This window comes from Helianthus annuus, chromosome 5 (assembly GCF_002127325.2).
Source record: "Helianthus annuus cultivar XRQ/B chromosome 5, HanXRQr2.0-SUNRISE, whole genome shotgun sequence".
Taxonomy (NCBI): Eukaryota; Viridiplantae; Streptophyta; class Magnoliopsida; order Asterales; family Asteraceae; genus Helianthus; species Helianthus annuus.
Window position 1 is genome coordinate 113,089,010 of NC_035437.2, and position 22,255 is coordinate 113,111,264.

At 39.8% G+C, this 22,255-nt stretch overlaps 1 long non-coding RNA gene across 1 annotated transcript; it reads left to right on the forward strand.

Annotated features, from left to right (window-relative positions):
• The first annotated feature begins 3,460 nt into the window (after positions 1-3,460).
• On the forward strand, positions 3,461-3,951 carry LOC110939058. Its single transcript, XR_002591929.2, has 3 exons — positions 3,461-3,520; positions 3,596-3,716; positions 3,887-3,951. It is a non-coding gene; the product is annotated as an uncharacterized LOC110939058 (long non-coding RNA).
• The last annotated feature ends 18,304 nt before the right edge of the window (positions 3,952-22,255 follow it).

Below are 22,255 nucleotides of genomic sequence, written 5' to 3' on the forward strand. Positions count from 1 at the left end.
ACATAAATTGCATAAGTATAACATGTATTCACAAAGTATTATCACGTATAAGGATGAAAGGAGTATAAATTTAGTTTGTTCTTGAGTATCATTATTGTTTTAGATTGCGGGAAACGTGCGAATTGTGCATCAGTTTTGAAATGAAAGAAGGATCAAGTATACAACACACTAAAATTGAGATAGCATAAAAGAGAGTTTAACGTGAAACTTGGAATGTCACGGAATGTAGCTAAGACTATTCCAAAGTGAATCAAAAGTTCCTTCGAGATAGGGAAATGTGTTCTGGCCTATTAGGTAGAATACTCTCACCGAGAACCGGTTAACGGTATTCACCCTTCTAGATACTACAAGTCCCTAGTCGATTGAAAATTCGAAACTTTGGCAGGATTGAAAATGGAGAAGTGGGAGTTGTCAAGATGCGAGTGTCACCCATAACTTGGCAACATCGTACCCTAAGTGTGATTGGTACTCACCAAACGGATCAAGAAAATAAATTCCAACTAGTTGGTAAGGGTCCACTAGAGTTTGAATTGGAAATTGTTCCATAAGATGTGGATTTCACTCCTAACTTGATGGCATAATTTTGTGCAAAATCAAATAGCGCGGATTGAGAGTCTTTCACCAAAGTGTGGGTTTCACGTCTATTTTGGTGAAATCGTCTCGTTTGTATGATACAAATGTCTTCAAGTCTTCAAGTGTGTATTTGTGTAATGTCTTTGGAAAGACGTACGTATAATTTAGACAAAGTGAATAGATAGAAGCAAGGTAGGAAGATTATAACATTTTAAGCAAGAATCAAGAATGGTCAAGTTTTGGTCACCTAAACTATAGACTAGGTCAAATCATGGCAATTTTACCTAATTCCTTATAGTTATGGCTCTCATACCAATCTGTCACACCCCAACCGATGGCGGACCTCAGAGTGAGACGAAAACGAGATAGCTTGAAACTTCATAACACTATTTACGACAATATTTAAATGAACAAAATTTCATTTCATTGATAAAGTCAAGTACAACATTTGAATCAGAAAGTACAACAAGTTCATAAAACAAATACAACATAATTCTCAAAACAAGTACAACATCAAACTAGATTTGTAATGTGTCTATCTAGTCAACTCTAGTAGATTTCATCATCGCCATCGCCATAATCCTACAACACATTTAAAAGTATAGTTAAATACAAAAAGTATCGGTGAGTATACAAGTTTGAATAATAGAATAAGTATAAAATGTTTAAACAATCAACATGGTAAAATCTGTTATCTAATATTAACATACTAATTGCATGCAACTATAAATGTCAACCCAGAGATTACCGCTAGCGTAATCCTATCGTAGCAACGATAGGACCGTTCTGTTTTAACATAACATGACCTCAAGAATACGGGCGATGCGTTACTCCTATAGCGCTATACATGTTAAGGGGGGCTTGTACCAAGTTAATGACAAGTATACCACATAAGAATGTTCCAGTAAGCATGAATCAAAGAATAACGTATTAAGCATGTATGAATTATTGTTAGTTTATGTTTAAGCATAAAAGTATGTGTGAATGTGTAAGTTTAATAGCATGAATGTGTTGCACCCAGAGTATTTAAAGGTAAAAACGAGGTTGAGTATCCTCACGGTTTTGCTAAGCTTCCTTTGTTAATTCCGCAAGTCGAATGTTGAGAGCGTTGGAACACTGAGTTTAGCATATATGGGGTAAACAAAGGTGTGTCTTTTGGAGTTGAACGGAGGATTCGGATTTGGATTGAAGTATGAAGGTATGAATATAAAAACACGAAAAATATTCGTCTAAGCACTAGTTGTGACACTAAGTTACCGTGATTTCATGGGTCTTGGTTTGCCCATTAGAATCAGCAATGTAGAACTCAGAACTAAGATAAACAGATAACCGAAACATCACAACACTGTTCATGCGAATGGATGTTCCATTCGTGCGAACATGTGTCTGTGCGAACATAGTCAGTTCATGCGGGTGGGAGGTTCCCAGTCGTCCGAATGAACTGTTCGTGCAAAGGGGCCTGTTTGTGACACTTTAACCATTAATCTGTTAAAATTATGATTTTGGTGCGAATGATCTTGGGATAAAGGGGCCAGTCGCACGAATGGGTTAGCCCATTCGCACGAAGAAGCTTGTCGAGTCACTCGAAGGCTTACGTTTGACAGTTTCCGCGTATTTTAGCCGGTTTCAAGTATTTGAAACATACAAGTGTAACGTATATGTATTAGTATAAATAAAATGCATGTATAAATTGGATTTGCAAGTATTCCATGTATGAGTTTGCATATATGAGTATGTATTCAAGTTGCACGTATGCCACAAGTATGTATTAGATAATGTATGAAATAATCGAGTTTTATTATGATCAAAGCCTCGGATTACATGTTTTGGAAAGGAAATACGAATATGAAACAATTACAAGTTTCCAAAAATAGAAATACAAACAGATTTTCTAACAAAGGAAAGGACTAAAAAGCGAAGCGTAACGATATATATATATATATATAATTGCGCTAAAATAAAAACCACCTCGTGTTGTAAGAACCGTGAGAACTTTTTGATCCGGGGCGAGGTGGACCAAACTTTTTTTTTCATAAACGTAGATGCGTGTATTATAAACACATTTGTAAAAAAAATTCAAAAAAAAAATTGTCGTGTGTGTAGTTTTGAGCACCATAAGTTTGTGTTTACGGTAGCCGTAAATTTTCCGATTAGATTTACGGTACCCGTAAACACAAACTTGTGGTGCTCAAAACTCCACACACGACATTTTTTTTGAATTTTTTTACAAATGTGTTTATAATACACGCAACTACGTTTATGAAAAAAAATTTTGGTCCACCTCGCCCCGTATGGTGTAGTTCTCACGGTTCTTACAACTCGAGGTGGTTCTCATTTTAGCGGTCCCCTATATATATATGTATAAGAAGGATCCGTTAGGAACCACCATTTATTGCGAGAACCGCGAGAATCGCGAGAACCAGTGTGAACACAACCAAAAAATACCTAAAAAATAAAAAAAACACTCAAATTTTTTTCTAATATATAAAAAAATCGCTATATTTCATCATAAAAAAACAAAAACCAAAAAAAATAGAGTCATCTATACTACTTTAATAAGCATATATGAAGGACAAGATGGTAATTCAACAAGGTGTTGAAAAAACACTTAATGCACAGTGTACAAGTCTTAAGGCACAAGAAAACACAAACCATTTACCCTTTACACGGATCATCTTCAACCGTCCATTTTTTTAACTTTTTCACACGGATCATCGTCTGGACTGTCCATTTGACTTCACACGGATCACCAATTGCTTTCTCTCTCATTCCTCACACATCTCACAAAATAACATCAGATCTTCTCTCTCTCTTCTCTCTCTCTCTCTCGGCGATCTAGGGTTTCATGAGATCTATCACCAGATCCGTTTGAATCTATCACCAGATCCGTTTGATGAGCAGATCTAGGGTTTCATGAGATCTATCACAAGCTTTATCTGGCAACTTGGTAAGAACTGAAACCGTTTAATGAATATATCTGGCAAGTTATGATGTTTGACGGTAGTTTCTATATGCTTTTCAGATGTCGAAGGCACCAAGGGATCCACAGATTTGAACAAGGGATCCACAGATTTGCTGGAGAATGGCCGGAATCAGGTGACTGTCTGTCCATGAATCTCTCTGGAATCATGTTTCAGATGAAGGTAAACACACAAATCCATCCAGTTTCAAGTTTATGTTACTCTGTTGAGATTATGAAATTCTTGAAATCTTTTGCATGTTTACTTTTATAGACTTCATCAAATGATTATGCTGATTATGTTACTCTGTTGAGATTAGAAGTTTTTTTTGTCTGATTTGTGTCCATGTACAGATTTCTATATAAAACATACCAGTTTGTGTGGAAGAACGAGCAAGGAGAGAAGAGGCGCTCTTCACCAGAGCGCCTCTTACAAGAATGGATAAAAAGCGGTTGAAACACGTGTGCGAATCAAGTAACGGGTCAGCCTCTATTTTCCTTTTGTAAATGCAGTCTTCTATGTGAATTTTTTTTTTTAAAAGTGATTTTGTATTCAGGCTGCATGGTTTAGCTTATGGTTTTGAGGATGATATCAAATCTTTACCTCTGGAGGATGGTGTTGATGGGCAAATGTCGTCTTTCATGTATTTAGACGGCAGAGAAAGAAAGTTCAAGAGGCGAAAGGTAAACAAACGAGTAACTTCACCATCCTATTATCGTTCACAAGAAGCTCCCTTTCGAGTGCACTTCGCATAGTGTATGTGTTAAGTTGCGGTTTGTTTAGCGGAATAAATTCATATATCACTTGCATCATAATAATAACAATATCATATTTACCAACATTTTCATATTTGTTACAGTAAATTCTCATTTTATGCAAAGATTTAGAGATGATATTATAATTGTATTTGGTTAAATATCATATTTAAAAAGAACTGGTTTTTTTACAGTTTAAATAAAACTGGTTTTTATAAGTTTTAAGTGATTTTTTTAGTAAATTGTTTGTTTTAATCCAAAAAATGTATATATGTAAAAAAATCGGATCTGTGTCATGTTATCATGTCATGTTAGTAAATTGTTTGTTTTAGTAATTTTTTTGTAAAAAAATCGGATCTGTGTCATGTTATCATGTCATGTTAGTAAATTGATTTTTTTAGTAAATTGTTTGTTTTAGTAAATTTTTTTAGTATATGTTTTAATGATTGTTAGACTTGTTGTATCATGTCATGTTATCATGTTATTTGAATCGGATCTATGTAATATTTCAGATTACCTTACCTGGTGGTTGTGGGTGGAAGATGGTGGCGATGACACAGATCTACCGTTTGGTGGCCGGATCTACCGTTTGAAGTTGCACTTTGTGGGTGTTCAAATTAAAGACACTCCCAATGTAAGTTTTATTTTTATTTTAGTGTTTTCTTTTTGCTATTGTCGTTATCAAGTTGTCATATGTGTTTATAAAAGTTTAATGATTTGACCTAAATTATATAAATTCACGCGTTTATGTTTTTTTCTAATACTTGATTTCTGAAATGCATTTTATGATGGTTGACTTTGCGAGAACTAACGGAGCATTAGTGTCAAAGTACGTACTGGAAAGAGGTTGGGCGTCGATCTTACGATTTTAGCCTGGGGTAACAAGAGCAGAACATGGAAGCTGTGGAGGAGCCCGTCAGCCGGGTGTTCGTCTTCTTCGACGAGTTCATCTTCTAAGGCGATGAAAGGCGTGGGACGGTTGTCGACTTCGGATGCGTCACGTTCGGATGAGGTTTCGTTTTCGGCGGCTGTGGCTACTGTGGTTAGAGCTCCGCCTAAAGATTTCTTGTTTGTTAGGCAAGAATGGGCTGCGATTCGAATTCAGTCGGTTTTTCGCTCTTTTTTGGTAATTTCTAAACCTTGAATATTAATTTTTAACATGCTATGCTACTGAGAGAATATAAACTTGACTATATTTTGTGTTTTGATATGATATAAAACTTGGTGCTTTGTGTTGGTCATGAACTAAAATGGGCAAATGGGTCATGCTGGTGTTAGGTTGACCGGTCAACTCTTGTACATTTTTGAATTACTTACATAATAATTCGTCTTAAATAAAAAGATTCAACAAATTGTAAGATTTTGAGCTCTTTTGAGCAACTTTATATCTTTTCTGACATATTTTTTGTGACAACCCTCACTAAACCAGGTAACCGTACGATTTAATTAATAATTAATTGCTGCTTAATCACTGTGCTTTGCTTAACTGAAATTGCTGACGAACTGCTACTTCATTTCTAGTACTTGTATATTCCTGCATCATACTTTGATTTCCGTCACTACATTATTTACACGTTGAACCTTAGTGACAAACATGATGCACTAAAGCACAGTAGCATTAGAACGGATAACCTATTGAACATGCTGATAAAGCCAGCATCAGGCAGACACTGCCTCTAAGGGCCTGTATGAGCCAGAAATATTTTACTACACCCATAGTGAGTGTAGGGATACAAGGGTTGTAAAACTGCGTCTCTAGGAATAAGATATAATGACTGGATGTGCCTAAAACGTACTCTAAGCACAAGCCACAACACTTTTATTAACATACTAGCTTCTGGCTAACTAATAAAGTGCCAAAACATAAGGAAAATATTCCTGACACTTTGTAGAATAAGTTGTGTCACTAAAAGTATTATTTACGACACTTAAAAGCTTACTTAAGCACTTTAACGGATTACTATCCAACCGAACAACCGGACTATACTATACCCGGAACATAAAAATATTGACAATGATATTATTGGTCTTTTTCTAAGCCAGTTAGGGTCCCTGAATACCCTAACACCCGCATTATAACACATCACACCACTAACCGAGTTAACCCCTAAACCTAACTTGGTTTAACATAACTAAACTCTAACCATGTGATTGAAATCGAACTAGACCCCCCCCCCCCTCATGTAATCGGCCCAACTAGAGGGGAACACAAGAGTACAAGACTTGATTATTATATTGGTTGTGCTTAAAATCTAGAGAACATATGATCCAAGGGTTAATCACCTCAATTTTGTCTATAAGTACCTAGCTTAAACACAAGAGATCCACACTTCACATTTCACCAAAACTCTCTCTCCCTTGCCCTCTCTAGCTCACGGCCGAACACCCCTCTTGCCATCCATCCATTTTCGACTTCCACTCTCCACATTCCAAGCACATACAAGTCTTTCGGGTCACGCATTAGGAGCCTTGGAGCAAACGGAAGTGGAAGGACCTCGTTATCTTGCTTTTATCCACCACATTTTCGCATAGATTCTTCCCTAGCCCCGAGCTAGAGGTATAACACTTAAAACTCATACTCGGATCATTCTAAGGTGGTTAATAAGATTTGTAACGGTTAAAACTCGGAAACTTGCATTTTGAATCTTTAAAGTCTACTAAAACATGAATATAGTTGGTTAAAAGCTTAATACTTGTGTAAAAGTTGTAGTACTTGGAAGTGATGATTATTTAGGCCCGATCTACGTTGTGGTAGCTCGGATCATCGTTTAACCCGACTTTGTTAAGATCATAGATCTTGACATAAGCTTGTTTCTATCGGTACAAGGGTTAAAAGGTGAAACTGTTAGTGCACTGCATCTGTTGATTCCGTCTAGGTGTCTAGGATCAAGTTTTACATCATATTGTATAGCATAGGGCTCGAAATACGAGAAAACGGAAGTCTGTATAGGTGTTAGGGTGTTGGATCGCTTATATGGTTATAGAGAGCATGGACCGCTTTTGTGGCAGTCTTGGGTCGCTTATAAGGACAATGCTGAACCGCTCATGTGTCACATGACCACATGAGCGGTCCAGAACTCCTATATATAGTCCATGAGCGATTCAGTTGTGAGAGGTCTTGATTTCCACGCCGAAGCTCTGCCGGTGTGATGTTTGAGCTGTAAAACGTTTATATTCAATACAAAAGAGAGTTAGAAGGAAGATTGTGCTATTTCTACTTGCTTTTCTTATAATTCAGCATCTGAAACGCAAGAGCAAATCTCTGAACGACTCGGTTGGGTCAGCAAACGATCCTACAAGTGGTATCAGAGCCACGGAGGAGGTTTTCTACAGAATATAGCCGGTTTTCAGTGTTGTTTCTTACTTCTACACCTTCTTTTCTCATTTCAAGAAGATTTCACGGTCAAAAATCGTTCAAACTCTCACAGACTGTTCATCATAGTACCGAGACAAACCCTTGGGAGTTTTAGAACGAATTTTAGCTTAAAAACTATTCAAAACTTGTTCGAAAAGTGGACCGCGTTTATGACGACACCTTGACTCGCTCAAAATTTGGTGTTTGAATCGCTCATTTGGACAAGATTGTGTTGAATCACTCGAAATGAATTTCATGAACCGCTCGAAAGAATTAATTTGAACCGCTTGTGTGAATTTTTGTGAACCGCTCAAAATTCATTGTCTGAACCGCTTATTCAGACATATCTTGAACCGCTTGAAAATCTAAGTCTTGAACCGCTCGAAATCAATTTTTGGAATCGCTCAAAAGTCTGTCTTTGGACCGCTCATAGATTGTGTTCTGGATCGCTCGAGTGGCATTGTTTCTGGATCGCTTATCTGATCATTGTTAAATCGCTTATTTGTCTGTTATCTTGAAATCCGAATCTAGTCAACATGAGTTCTGAATTCTTCAACGCTTTTGCTACATCAACTACTCCAGCCGCGATTGCTCAAGCCATGAATCTTGAAAACGAAACGGGAACCACCCAGAAACCCCCGAAACTGATGAGTATTGAAGAATATTACGGGTGGAAAGATCGCTTTGAAAAATGGGTTCAGGCAAATCATCTCAGATCGTGGGAGTGCATATTGGAAAAGTACACATTGCCTCGAACAGAATTGCAAGTCACTAAACAGATATCTGAATTCTCAGAACAAGAACGTGCAATGTACAGAGCAGAGAAAATGATGATCAGTTTGTTACAGCAGGCGATTAAAGAAGATATATTCATTTTGCTACAACACGACAAAACTGCAAAGTCAATTTGGGATGCTCTTAAAGTGAAATTCGAGGGTAGTGAAAGTATGATCAAAAGCAAGAAGGCATTGCTTAAAAAGGAATTTGATTTGTTTAGCAGTTTGCCGGGAGAGGATACTAAAAAGCTAATTGAGAGATACTGCCACTTAGTGCGTTCGTTATCAATGTTGGGAGTTGAAAAAGGTCGTGAGGAATGGGTTGATAAATTGGCTGACGCGTTACCTCAGAAAGAGTGGGGAACGTATTTGATGATACTAAAAAACACGGGCGTTTATGAGAAACTTACAATTGGTCAGTTTATTGAGAAAATTGAGAGTCAGGATCTTGAACAGCAAAAGATCGCGAGGATGAATAATCCTAGTGGTCAACAAGATGTTAAAATGTACTATAAAGGTAGTATTCCAGTTTCTGAAGCTGAAAGAAGTCCGAAAATTCAAACCGCTTTCAGTGCTGGTGATTCATCTGAGAAAGCTGATCAGGTTTCAAACAAGAGCAGCAGCGGGTTTTCATCGTTTCTGAGTGTGAATCCGAAAGAGACTAACACAAGCTTTCAGTCTCAGAGTACAAAAACTGGAAATGGATACATAATTCAGTGCAACATAGCTCTCAATCTTCCAGAAGGTCAAAGCTTTTCTGAAGACACTGCTAAAGACCACATGGCACTTCTGGGTTCAGTTCTGTTATCCTATGAAGGTCTTGTTGCTGGTCGGATCGGAAATCCTATGCTCACCAAAGAGGATTACGATCAAATAAACGCTGAGGAAATGGAACTTATGGATATAAAATGGTGTCTAGCTAGTGTTCTTCGTCGGGCTGAGAAATTCAAAACCATTACCGGGAGAAATGACTTTCTTGATGCACATGTTTCTACTTTAGGTTTTGATAAATCTAGAGTTACTTGTTTTCGATGCAGGGAGAAGGGCCATTTCAAACGGGAATGCAAAGGAAGAGAAGCTAGCGGAGCACAGAATCCATTCGGGAAAGATGACTACTACCGCAAAGCTATCTATCAGCAAGTTGGTCAATCCCAGGAACCTCAGACAGCTCACGGAAGAAAAATTGAAGATTCCAAAAGAGCATGTGTGGTGGATTTCAGCTGGAGTGATTACATATCATCTGAAGCTCCAGCAGAACGAGTTATTGATCAAGATGATGAGAAACTACCAGAAGGTTTCAGTTGGGATATGTTCGTAGATGAAAAGGGAGGTTTTAAAGCTTTCATTGCAAAGATCGTCCGAGAGCCAAATTTGTTTGCTACTTGGATGAGATCTATTGGAGAGAATGTATCAAGTGGAGATGAAAAATCTGTGTCATCGGATAATAGTTCAGATAGTACTGATGGAATCTCAGAACACTCTGGAGATGTTTCAGATAGTTCAGATGAAATTGTACAAGATGAAACTATGCAAGAACAGGATGTTGTATTTGACAAAACACCATCGGATTCTGATGTATCAGATGGTGATTCTGATAAGTCTGTACATTTTGATCGATCACCTGATCTAAGCAGCAGTGATGATGAGGAAGAGAAACATATAAATATTGCAAAATCTCAATTGTCTCCTAATAGTTTTCATTTCTATTTTGCAGAAAAAGTGGAGAAACTAGTGGAGGAACGAGCTGAAAATGATAAACAATCTGAATCTAAAGGTGAATTTCAGAATGTTGAAAGTGTTGCTGAGAAGATTACTGAAACTGTGAAAGAAGAAAAGGTGATCGAAGTGGAAAAGGTGATCAAAGTCGAGAGAGTGGTAGAAGTTGTGAAAACAGTCGAAGTTGAAAAAATAGTTGAAGTCATCAAGCCATGTGAGAAGTGTCTAGAAGCTTGCAAAGAGTGTACAGCAAAAGATGAAATCATAGCTGAGTACGAGAAAAAGAAAGAGCAGTTATTGTTCAATCCCAATTATGTGAAGGAATCGTACGACGTGTTGAACAAAACAGTTACTGGTCTCCAAAAGACAAACACAGAAAGAGAACAGGCGATGACAATGATGAATGCAACTTTAATGTCGAAGCAAAAAGCTATAAATTTCTACATTGAAGAAAGTGCCAAATGGAAGCAAGAGTTGGAGAAGGAAAAGATTGAAAATGAGAGGATTAGGAGGTTATTGTTGAGCTATTCTACCTCTGATTATGTTATTGATCGAGTTTATCCAACTGTTGCAGGTTTGGAAGTTTTTCAAGACGAGAAGCTAACGAAGAAGAAAGACTGTGGTAAGAAACCGACCGTTAGCTATAACAAGTGTCCGCCTCCAATTTGGGATGGGTATTCACCTAGGAAACCAAATGAGGAACAACTTGCAAAAGCAGTCAATATACAGCTTAAAACCGACACAACTGACGTTTTACCAGAAAATATTGATGTGACGTTTACCTCGTCCGATACTGATCATGAGTCTGTTCTAATCAAAAAGGTGGTCGATCAGGTGTTGGATACTGATGAGGAGACAGAGTCAAAATCTGAGTCTGGAGGGTCAAAGTCGTCAGTCAACAATCAAAATTCGTCGGTTAAACAGTCTTATAGTAAAGAGTTTTTGTTATCAAAAGCTGATTTGAATGATGAAGCATTCGAAGTTGTTTATACTTTGAATGGTTCTGACAAATTATATTATAACAAAGAGTTTCCAATTTTTAGTGTTAAAACGGATCTAATAAACAAAACTTTTAAACTAATAGAGGTTAATATTCCTGAGTTAAAAGTTTTTAAAAATTTTGAACAACCTAAAAAATATACCTCTAGAGTTCAACAACGTTTAAACAAGAAAGGGTTACAATTCTGGTTATGGATTTCCTAAGAAAACCAACCAAAATCGTAGCTACAAAAAGAAAGGTTTAGGCTTTATTCCACCAGAAGATGATAAAAATATGAAAAATTCTAAAAAGAAATCTGAATTTGTGACAGGTGGAAGCTCGGAAGATGAACAGCAGAAACCATTTTGGAGACAAACTAACAAAGAGTTTCTTGTTGAAAAGAGAAAGAATGGAACTGGAGTATTTCATCCGAGAAATGCTCAAACCTGTTTGAAATGCAATGAAGATGGTCACATTGCATCGGATTGTTTGAAAGATATCAAAGCTAAACAGGGAGCTTCTCAGAAGATGAAAGACAAAGTTGAAGAAAAAGCCGAGAAATCCAAAATTTTTAAGAATTCGAAAAATGAAGTTGGAGAATGTTCAAAGAAAAAAACAACATTTTACAAAAGACAAGGAAATGACAACCAAGTGTGGGTTGCGAAGAAAGGTGAAGTGAAAGACGGCGATGAATCTGGTTCCACAAAGCCAGAAGAGCCACAAATTATGGAGAAAAGTTCAGAAAATGATGATGTTCTTCCATCATTGAAGTTTGAGGAGGTTATGAAGGAAATTGGAAAAATTGAAATTTCAAATCAATTTTATGATGATGAAAAGGAATTTGATGTTGAGAAAACATTCAACGGGAATGTTAAGAAGATATTTGAGAAAATGTTGAGTGGAAAAGCTAAAGGGGTGAAAGATTTTTATGCAACTAAAAAGGCGACATAAACCCTACAGCTGAAGAGTTGAAAGTCCTCAAGTCTGAGAAGACTTGGAGAGAAGTTTGCTTCCCAGAATAGTCGAAGGACTACGCCGGAGATCCCAAGTTTATATCGTGGATCATGAATCGGCATCCTTCTAGTATTTGAGAAGTTTGAATGTTTGTGTTCAATGTTTAAATGTTTTTGTTTACAGGTTGAAGGACTACGCCGGAGCTTCCAGATGGGTAATTGTGAAGCAGGAATCGGCATTTTGGTTGAAAATGGTAATGTAGAGGTCACATTCCTACAAGCGGTAACCATTGTATCTACAAGTGGTAATCTTGATCCCACAATTGGTAATTGTGGTTAAATTTTGAGATGCTTGGATACTTTGAAGTGTTTACATTTACAAGTGGTACAGAAGGTTCTTAGAGGCAAATGGTAAATCAGGGACATTAATTTGTACTTGATTTACTTTTCATGACAAAAGATATACAAGATGATGAACCACATCCCCGTTTTTAAGATTGATAAACCTACAAGTGGTTGTTATCAACACAAATTCATTTTCCGGAAAAATCATTTTGATTAAAACAAACTTAAGTGTTTTGAAATCTAAATGAGAAAATGATTTGTGATAGGGGGAGTTCAGATTGTTTATGCCTAATGAATGGCGATTTGATGTGATTCAGTGTCAGTTGTCAAGGTTCTGTACAGTTTGTTTTTGCATTTTATGTTTCTAGTAAGTCAAAAGTCTAGAAGTTTTCAAATTTTCTTTAAAATGTGTTTGCATTTTAGGGGGAGTAGGGAAATTTCAGAAAATCCAAAAACATTTGAAAATTTGAAAAAGCCAAAAACATGATAAAATTCAAAAATGAGTTTTTGTCGCGAAAAAGAGGAAATGATAGTACATCAGTGGACTATCACGGCACGCTAAAGAAATGTAAAGTTAAAAAGTGTTAAATAATCTTACTGCGGATGTGAAAGTAGATTTTCGCACATTTAGTAAATTGAAACGAGATATAAACCTAAATCAAACTTGCTTAATTCGTGGGTAACTATTCTTGGATATATGGGTAACCCCCGGAATCTTGTTTGAAAGGTCCCGTATTCTGAGATACTAGGTCTTTATACTCAGTGATATCTGGGGTATTATCCCGGGACTTCTGCTGTATGGAAGTACTGACCTAGTCCCCGGATAATACTTTCTGCTAAATCTTTGAAACATAAGCTTCGCCCTCAGCATGCTGATGAAACAATAAAATTGATAGTCGCTGCTGTTGAAATGCAAAAAGATCCTCTAAAGGGGACCCACCAAAAGTCGAGCCGTCATCTCTCTGCTGAACGGAAGTTCTGACCTGAGCTCTCACGGTTTCGCATCTACCCTTTACAGATATCATCTGTGGTATACTCACCTGTAAGACTGAATATTTGGGATCTGGATACGGGAGTATATTCAAGTGGAGTGATACACAATTAAGTTTAAGTCTCTAAAACATTAATATCGTATCTCGAATCGATTGAAATTTGTGTTGAGAATTTAAGAGGACAAACATACTGACAATCTAAGTAAATTGTTTAAAGCTTAAAATGAAATCTAGCTTAACGGTGGTGTTGATTTGTCTCATAAACTGATATGATCCTCTTGCACGAACTCACAAAAATATTGTTTGTAAATAGTTTATTTCTGCATTTTATTTTCTCTCTTCGAAAAATCCAAAAAGATTTTGTGTGTGTTTTAGCATAATTTTGAAAAAGTCAAAAAGTTTTTCGACAACTGATATTGGAAAACTGATTTTCAAAATTCCGTGTGCTAAACATGATGAGCAGTATTTGAGGGGGAGTGTTTGTGTAAATCTAACTGTTTTCATTAAATCTAACCTTCTTCAAGTGGTTCATCATAGTTTGGTAAGAGAGAGTCATGGGTTGATGCACAGGTTGTTGATATGTGATGAATCTAGGAAATTTATTTCTGGGTTAAGATTGTGCAGGAATCAAGAGATCTGATCAAGAGAATTAAAGCGTTTTTAGAGCTAGGTTATTTGATTCCGAAGGCTTGTGTAGATCAGACAACGATCCTGAAGATGTTACTGAAGAACAGAAGAATACCAGTAAATCGAGAGGGGGAGTCTGAAAATAGAGAGAATGAGAAAGCCCAGAGACTGATCTAGCCTGACGAGGTGAAGATACAGCGTTAAATTCAGAGTGTGATGACGACTCCATCAACATCTGAGGGGGAGTCTGTTAGTGCACTGCATCTGTTGATTCCGTCTAGGTGTCTAGGATCAAGTTTTACATCATATTGTATAGCATAGGGCTCGAAATACGAGAAAACGGAAGTCTGTATAGGTGTTAGGGTGTTGGATCGCTTATATGGTTATAGAGAGCATGGACCGCTTTTGTGGCAGTCTTGGGTCGCTTATAAGGACAATGTTGAACCGCTCATGTGTCACATGACCACATGAGCGGTCCAGAACTCCTATATATAGTCCATGAGCGATTCAGTTGTGAGAGATCTTGATTTCCACGCTGAAGCTCTGCCGGTGTGATGTTTGAGCTGTAAAACGTTTATATTCAATACAAAAGAGAGTTAGAAGGAAGATTGTGCTATTTCTACTTGCTTTTCTTATAATTCCGCATCTGAAACGCAAGAGCAAATCTCTGAACGACTCGGTTGGGTCAGCAAACGATCCTACAGAAACTCTACCACACGAGAAACATGAACTTGTGTAAAAGTATTTCTACTTGCAAAATAGTGTTTAAAACTAGCGGATCTACGTATCTGCAAGTGGTATTTTCAAAGGACCAAGTGTCGAGAAAAATCATGTTTCCTAAAAATCGGATAACACACTAACAAATATGATTTTTACAAACCACAAGTGTATAAACACTTGTGAAATGAAAGATCCGGCAAAATAACAATTTTTGTAAAAGATGACGGGAAGATGTAAAGATAGATTTATTCTAAAAACGAGGTTTTTACAATATTTAGTTACTTTACACATAGATCCACAAAATATAACGGGATCTACACTATAGTTTTCGAAAAAACTACAAGTTCATGCGATTATATGATTTACATACTTGTCGAGTAGTTTGATGTGTCGGAAATTGATTGGTTGATTTAAAGAAGTGTTGAAATGATTTTGTAAAAGAAAATGATACGCTTGAAAGCGTGGCCACCTCCAGTTACAGGGGAAACTCTGGCGAAATTTTTTCTAAAAATATAACACTTAGAATTATTTACAAGTGTTAGAATTATTTTTGATATGTTTCAAAATATATTTCGCCACGACTTTATTTACAAATATTCGGAGGTGGGATTTTCACAAAACTAAACGTGACAAATATATATTTGGTAAATATATTTTTCACAACACTGTTTATGATTATTTTGTGAAAATACACAAATATTATTTTTATAGTAAAAATAATATTTACAAACGTTGACGAATCCAAAATAATACAAACGCTTTCACGATAAACATATAAGTTACAACGGTAATTATTATTACCACACGATTACTAAAACGTAACTTACGCATTATACCCGACGCATAAATCTGCTAGGTTTGAGCCTTCCTACTTGCATTTCACACATATCAATGGCCTTGCAAACCATTGGTGATCTCTTTTTCCTTATTTGCTACATACCAGGATTTTGATAACTACAAAGGTTTATTTACTCACTTACACATGAACTCGCTCAACATTATTGTTGATTTTTCAACTTACATGTATTTCAGGGAATTAAAGATCTGGCACGGTATGGCACGTTTTCCCGCTGCACTAGTTTCCAAGGTCATCCGGGGTTTAGGGAATGTGACTCTTTCCTGGACAAGTCACAGTCCGTAAACTGTGTTTATGTTTTGTTGGTATTGTTGAACAAGGTTATGGTTGTTAGGGCGTGTTTCCCGTTAAAACAATGATACTATGTTTGGTTTTAAAACTTAATGGATGATTCTTGCATGTTTTTAATTCATATAGCTTTGTTATGATTAAGCTATGGTATTAAGAAGTCACACCAAATTAACCACGCTTCCGCAAAGCCAGGGTGTGACAGCTTGGTATCAGAGCTCTGATCATAGCGAACTAGGATTCCTTCTCGAGTCTAGACTATGATCACTAGGGCTCTCACGAAAACATTTTTACTGCATACCACCTAAGCCCAGATCCAAAACCTTTTTATAAACAAATGTTGAGCGCATTTTATTTATTATTTTTAGGCTCAGTCTGGGAGGCTGAGGCTCGGTCTGGGAGGTCGAGGCTTGATCCAATGGATCGAGGTAGTTGTCTAATGGGACTAGGGAGTCAGTCTGGGAGGCTGGGAGAATTGACTAGTGGGACTAGGGAGTCAGTCTGGGAGGCTGGGAGAATTGACTAGTGGGACTAGGGAGTCAGTCTGAGAGACTGGGAGGCTAGTGGGACTAGGAAGAGCAGTCTGGGAGGCTGGGAGAATTGGCTAGTGGGACTAGGAAAAGCAGTCTGGGAGGCTGGGAGGCTAGTGGGATTAGGAGAATTATGTGATATCTTACTTGGTAGCTTATGTGATTATTCGATTGTATGACTGATTATTTGTTCATACTTGTGTTTGTGTTACAGACACATGGACTCACCAGGCACAGGTGACTCGGACACCACCGGACCCCTACCTATCTTATCTGATGACCTCCCATCTTCGGAGCATGAGGTGCATACATCTGATTCCACCAGCACGGACGACGACGATTTCCAGCCCTTCGCACTACCCGAGGGTGCTGATGAGCCTGCGGATGGCCCCCCTGCTGAGTACCTACCTCTAGTTGCGATTCCGGCTCCTATACCTTTAGCTGTTTATCCCGCATATGACTTACTACTTGACGCCGAGGCTGACGGCGGTATCGATCTGTTTGAGGATGAGCCTATAGAGGATGAGATCCCGGACGCAGCCCTACTTCCTGCTGGCGATCTTCTGATGATCGCTGATGCCCCTGCCGAGGACTCACCCGCACATTCACCGATCCCAGACTCCTTTGAGTCTGTGGCTTCCGCACCTTCTCACGAGGTGAGCACACAGCACTTTGCACACGATTCGGATCCTGACCAGGCATCCTCTGCTGCACCTATTCCGAGCTTTGCATTTGAGCATGACGACATAGAGGATTCTGATCCCATTTTTCCTCCTCGATTCGACCCGGATCATGATATTGAGTTTATCCCGATGGACCAGCCCATGGAGGATCCCGCTGATCCAGTTGATCCTATTGATCCCGATTTTGATTTCGAGATGGCTTTTGATGACCCTGAGCCTGCCTTGGCTCCTGAGCAGGCAGCTGCTCTAGATCCTATGCCCGAGCATGACCCCGTACATGCTGGCATCCCAGTTGAGCCCGTTCTAGCTGACCCGCCCGTTGATGATCATCTGGAGGATGATCATGTTATTGCTGTCGATCCTATTGTTCCTCCACCTTTTGTTGCTGATATACCTGTTGAGCACATTGCACCAGTTGATCCTATTGTTGCTCCCCCATTTGATCACGTTCCACTTGAGCCTGAGCACGCACTGTTTGCAGACCACATGGATCCATCGGATGAGCATGCACAGCACGGTTGGATACCTGCTGATGAGGACGTTCCACCTTTGCCCCCTCAGATCCCTATTACACGACCTGTTGATTTCACTTTTCAGGTTCCTCAGTTCGTACCTCCAGCGAGGCCTGGAGAGGGCTCTTCAGCCCATCCTTTTGGGCACGTACCGATGTCTATTCCCTTCATGCCCCAGATGTCATCTGTTCCACACTCTACTTCACCGTCTCATGTGGCACCGTTTGACCCCACCAGTGAGCCTTTGCTTTGGTCGACACCACCAGTCATGCCACCTACTGATCCTTACCATTCATTTCATGTGGGACACACCATAGAGGACGTTTTGATGTCCTTCGTTCATCAGCACGAGTCACACACGCAGCTTCTCCAGGAGCTCGAGAGAGCTCAGCTGCCACCATGTTCATGCCATGGTCAGATACACTCTCCTCTTCAGCCATGTCGATCATTACCCCCAGATTATGCTGCTCGTCTCTTTACACTAGAGCAGCAGGTTGCTTTTGTCATCCGTACTCAGCAAGCTATGGAGGAGGACTGGCTCCATTTACGTCGCTTGCTTTACACTTACTTTCCCCCTCCTCCACTGCCGTCTGTATAGAGCTCATCAGTACTGCTTGTGTAGACGTTGGTGAGAGGACCGCGATTGCTTTTGGTTGCATAGCATTTTGGAGACTACATGATGATACTGACTTTTGACACATACTTGATGTATTTGATGTATTTGACACTGATTTGATATAGCTTTTGGACAGGGGTGATGTAGCCCCTAGTTGATTGATGATTGTATGACACAGCGATGTACTGATACACTTACGTTGTGGATATATATATGGCAATCGCAGTATTCTCATCATATTTGATTCGCTTGATTGCTTATTTACATTTTTATGACATGGGATGTTGTGTGTATATTTTTATGACATGGGATGTTGTGTGTATAATATTTGTGACATGGGATGTTGTGTGATTAGTATTTGTAAAGTATTGATAACATGAGATGTTATGTGCTACTACTATTACTATATACGTACGCGTTATTATGGCCTGACCAAGGTAAACACATCTTTAGAAGATGCCGCCAAGACGTCAACAACAACAGATGCCTACGACTCAGGCCGAACTACAGCAAGTCATTGCTGCTGCTATTGCTCAATATGCTGCCTCTCAAGGAGGAATGAGTGGAAGCAACTCTGGCAACACTGGCAACAACAACAATCCACCTCATGGTAACCCTAAGTCATTAAGACATACCATGACCTAAATGGATCCCCTTAGCAAGAGTGCTAATGCCAATCATGCGTTGTAATGTATGTGCAGGGTGCACCTACAAACAGTTCTTGGACTGCAAGCCCGTAAACTTTGATGGCACAGGAGGTGCTGTCGCTTTTGTCCGCTGGACTGAGAAAACGGAATCCGTTCTTCGCATGAGCAAATGCGCATTGGATCAGCAAGTCACTTACATCTCTGGGCTATTTTTGGATGGAGCCCTATCATGGTGGAATCTACAAGTACAGACACTTGGTGAAGCTGCTGCTTACGCGCTGACTTGGGCTGAACTGAAGGAACTCATGCGCAAGAAGTACTGTTCCCGCGCTGAAATTCAGAGATTGGAGACCGAGTTCTGGCATTTGAAAATGGAAGGTCCTAAGATAGCAGAGTATGTTCAGAGGTTCCACGACTTGTCGCATGTGGTACCCTACATGGTCACTCCTGAGTTTAAAAGAATCGAACGCTTCATTTGGGGATTAGCTCCTCAAATCATAAGCATGGTGACCTCCTCCAAACCTGCGACTATCACAGAAGCCATCGATTTGAGCGTGGCTCTTACAGAGGAGGCGATTCATTTGAACAAGTTTGATGAAGTGGAGCCTAAGAAGAAGGAGACTCATGTGGAGTCATCTGGAGGAAACAAGCGGAAGTTTTCAAACTTCAAGCAGGGCACCGGGGTGGTGGTTAAGAAAGGGGAATCAAATGCGCCAGCGCAAGATACAGCTGGTAGTAGGAAGAAAGGAAAGGGATACATGGGCGCCCAGCCCAAGTGTAATAGCTGCCAGCGCCATCATTCTGGCCGTTGTGGGTTGAAGGTTTGTGAAGCATGTGGAAAGACTGGCCACCTGAAGGAGACTTGTTGGGCTACTGCGGGCCAGGGAGGCCAGAGAGGATTTGGAAACAGAAACACCAACCGAGGCGGAAATGGAAATCGCCCCCAAGGGAACAATGGAGGTGATGGAAACCGAGTCAACAACGCAAACCAAGCGGGCGCCATGAATCGTAATCAGAGAAACAACCAAGCGGGAAACAATGGTGGGAACGGGCAGAGGCCCGGATGTTTCAACTGCGGTGATATTGGGCATTACAAGAGGAATTGCCCGGAGTTGAACCAAGCCCGCGGAAGGGTTTTCAACATAGAAGCAAGGGAAGCGCGCCAGGATCCCAATGTTGTCACTGGTACGTTCCCTGTAAACCAACGCTATGCATCCGTTTTATTTGATACTGGCGCCGATTATAGCTTCGTATCGTTAGAATTTAAGAATATGCTTGGTTTAGCCGCTAGTAAGTTAGATACTCCGTACTCGATCGAATTAGCGAATGGGAAGTTAGTAGAAGCTAATGAGGTGATTCGAGGTTGCGTAATCGAGTTGGGAGAGCGCGAGTTTGCTCTAGATCTACTACCAGTCCAGTTGGGAAGCTTCGACGTGGTAGTAGGGATGGATTGGTTATCGAGTAACAAGGCCGAGATAGTTTGTCATGAGAAGGTCGTTCGTATCCCGAGTAAAGATGGTGAGACCATTATTGTTCATGGAGAGAAGCGTGAGACGCCGTTGAGGATTATTAGCTGCCTGAAGGCAAGAAAGTGTTTGCAGAAGGGATGTGCTGCCTTTCTGGCACACATTGTAGATAAGAAGGCTGCTGAGACAAAGATCGAAGACATCCCTGTCGTGAGGGAGTACCCAGAAGTCTTCCCAGAAGATTTGCCTGGCTTGCCGCCTCAAAGACAAGTGGAGTTTCGCATTGACTTAGTTCCAGGCGCCGCGCCTGTGGCTAAGGCACCCTATAGACTTGCCCCGTCCGAGATGCAGGAACTGTCGACACAACTTCAAGAGTTGTTAGACAATGGATTCATCCGACCGAGCTTCTCGCCTTGGGGAGCTCCAGTTTTGTTTGTCAAGAAGAAGGACGGTAGTTTCCGTATGTGTATTGACTACAGAGAGTTGAACAAGCTGACGATCAAGAATAGGTATCCCCTGCCAAGAATCGATGATCTGTTTGACCAACTACAAGGTTCAAGCTTTTATTCAAAGATCGATCTTCGATCTGGATACCATCAGTTACGGATACAGGAGGAGAGTATCCCAAAGACAGCCTTCAGAACTCGATATGGACACTACGAGTTTCTCGTTATGCCATTTGGTTTGACAAACGCACCTGCAGTATTCATGGATTTAATGAATCGAGTTTGTAAGCCGTACTTGGATAAGTTCGTGATTGTGTTCATCGATGATATTTTGATTTATTCAAAGACGAAGGCTGAGCACGAGCAGCATTTAAGAGCCATTCTGGAGCTGCTAAAGAAGGAACAGTTGTACGCCAAGTTCTCTAAGTGCGAGTTTTGGCTAAGAGAAGTGCAATTCCTTGGACACGTGGTAAATGGAGATGGAATCCATGTGGATCCAACCAAGATCGAGGCAATCAAGGATTGGGAAACGCCAAAGACGCCAACCGAGATTCGGCAATTATTGGGTTTGGCTGGCTATTACCGCAGATTCATCGAGAACTTTTCAAAGATCGCTCAACCATTGACGCTCCTCACGTAGAAGGACAAGAAGTTTGATTGGGGAATCAAACAGGAAGAGGCGTTTCAGATATTGAAAGATAAGCTTTGCAACGCGCCAATCTTAGCCCTACCGGAAGGTACAGATGATTTTGTGGTATACTGCGACGCATCGCGTCAAGGATTGGGTTGTGTGTTGATGCAACATCAAAAGGTTATTGCCTACGCGTCACGCCAACTGAAGGTACACGAAAAGAACTATACCACACACGATTTGGAGCTAGGCGCAGTAGTTTTTGCTTTAAAGATCTGGAGACACTACCTTTATGGTACGAAGTGCACAATCTTCACAGATCACAAGAGCCTCCAACATATATTCAACCAGAAGGAGTTGAACATGAGGCAAAGACGATGGGTAGAACTGTTGAATGACTACGACTGCGAGATTAAGTATCATCCAGGGAAGGCGAATGTGGTCGCCGATGCCCTAAGTCGAAAAGAGAGGATCAAGCCCATAAGGGTTAGGGCTTTGGAAATGGTTATTCGAACCAACTTTCCTCTGCGCATTCGTGCCGCGCAGAAGGAAGCCCTCAAGGAGAAAAACCTTGAAGAAGAGTATCTCCGTAGGATGGAGAAGTTATTGGTACCAAACAGGGAAGGAACGTTGTGTTTTGAGAAAAGGATTTGGGTTCCTTTGTTTGGAGGTTTAAGGAAGGTTATTTTCGATGAAGCTCACAAATCGCGGTACTCTATCCACCCTGGAGCGGATAAGATGTACCAGGATCTTAAAGATTATTATTGGTGGCCTAGGATGAAAGGCGATGTTGCTGTTTATGTGAGCAAATGTTTAACATACGCCAAGG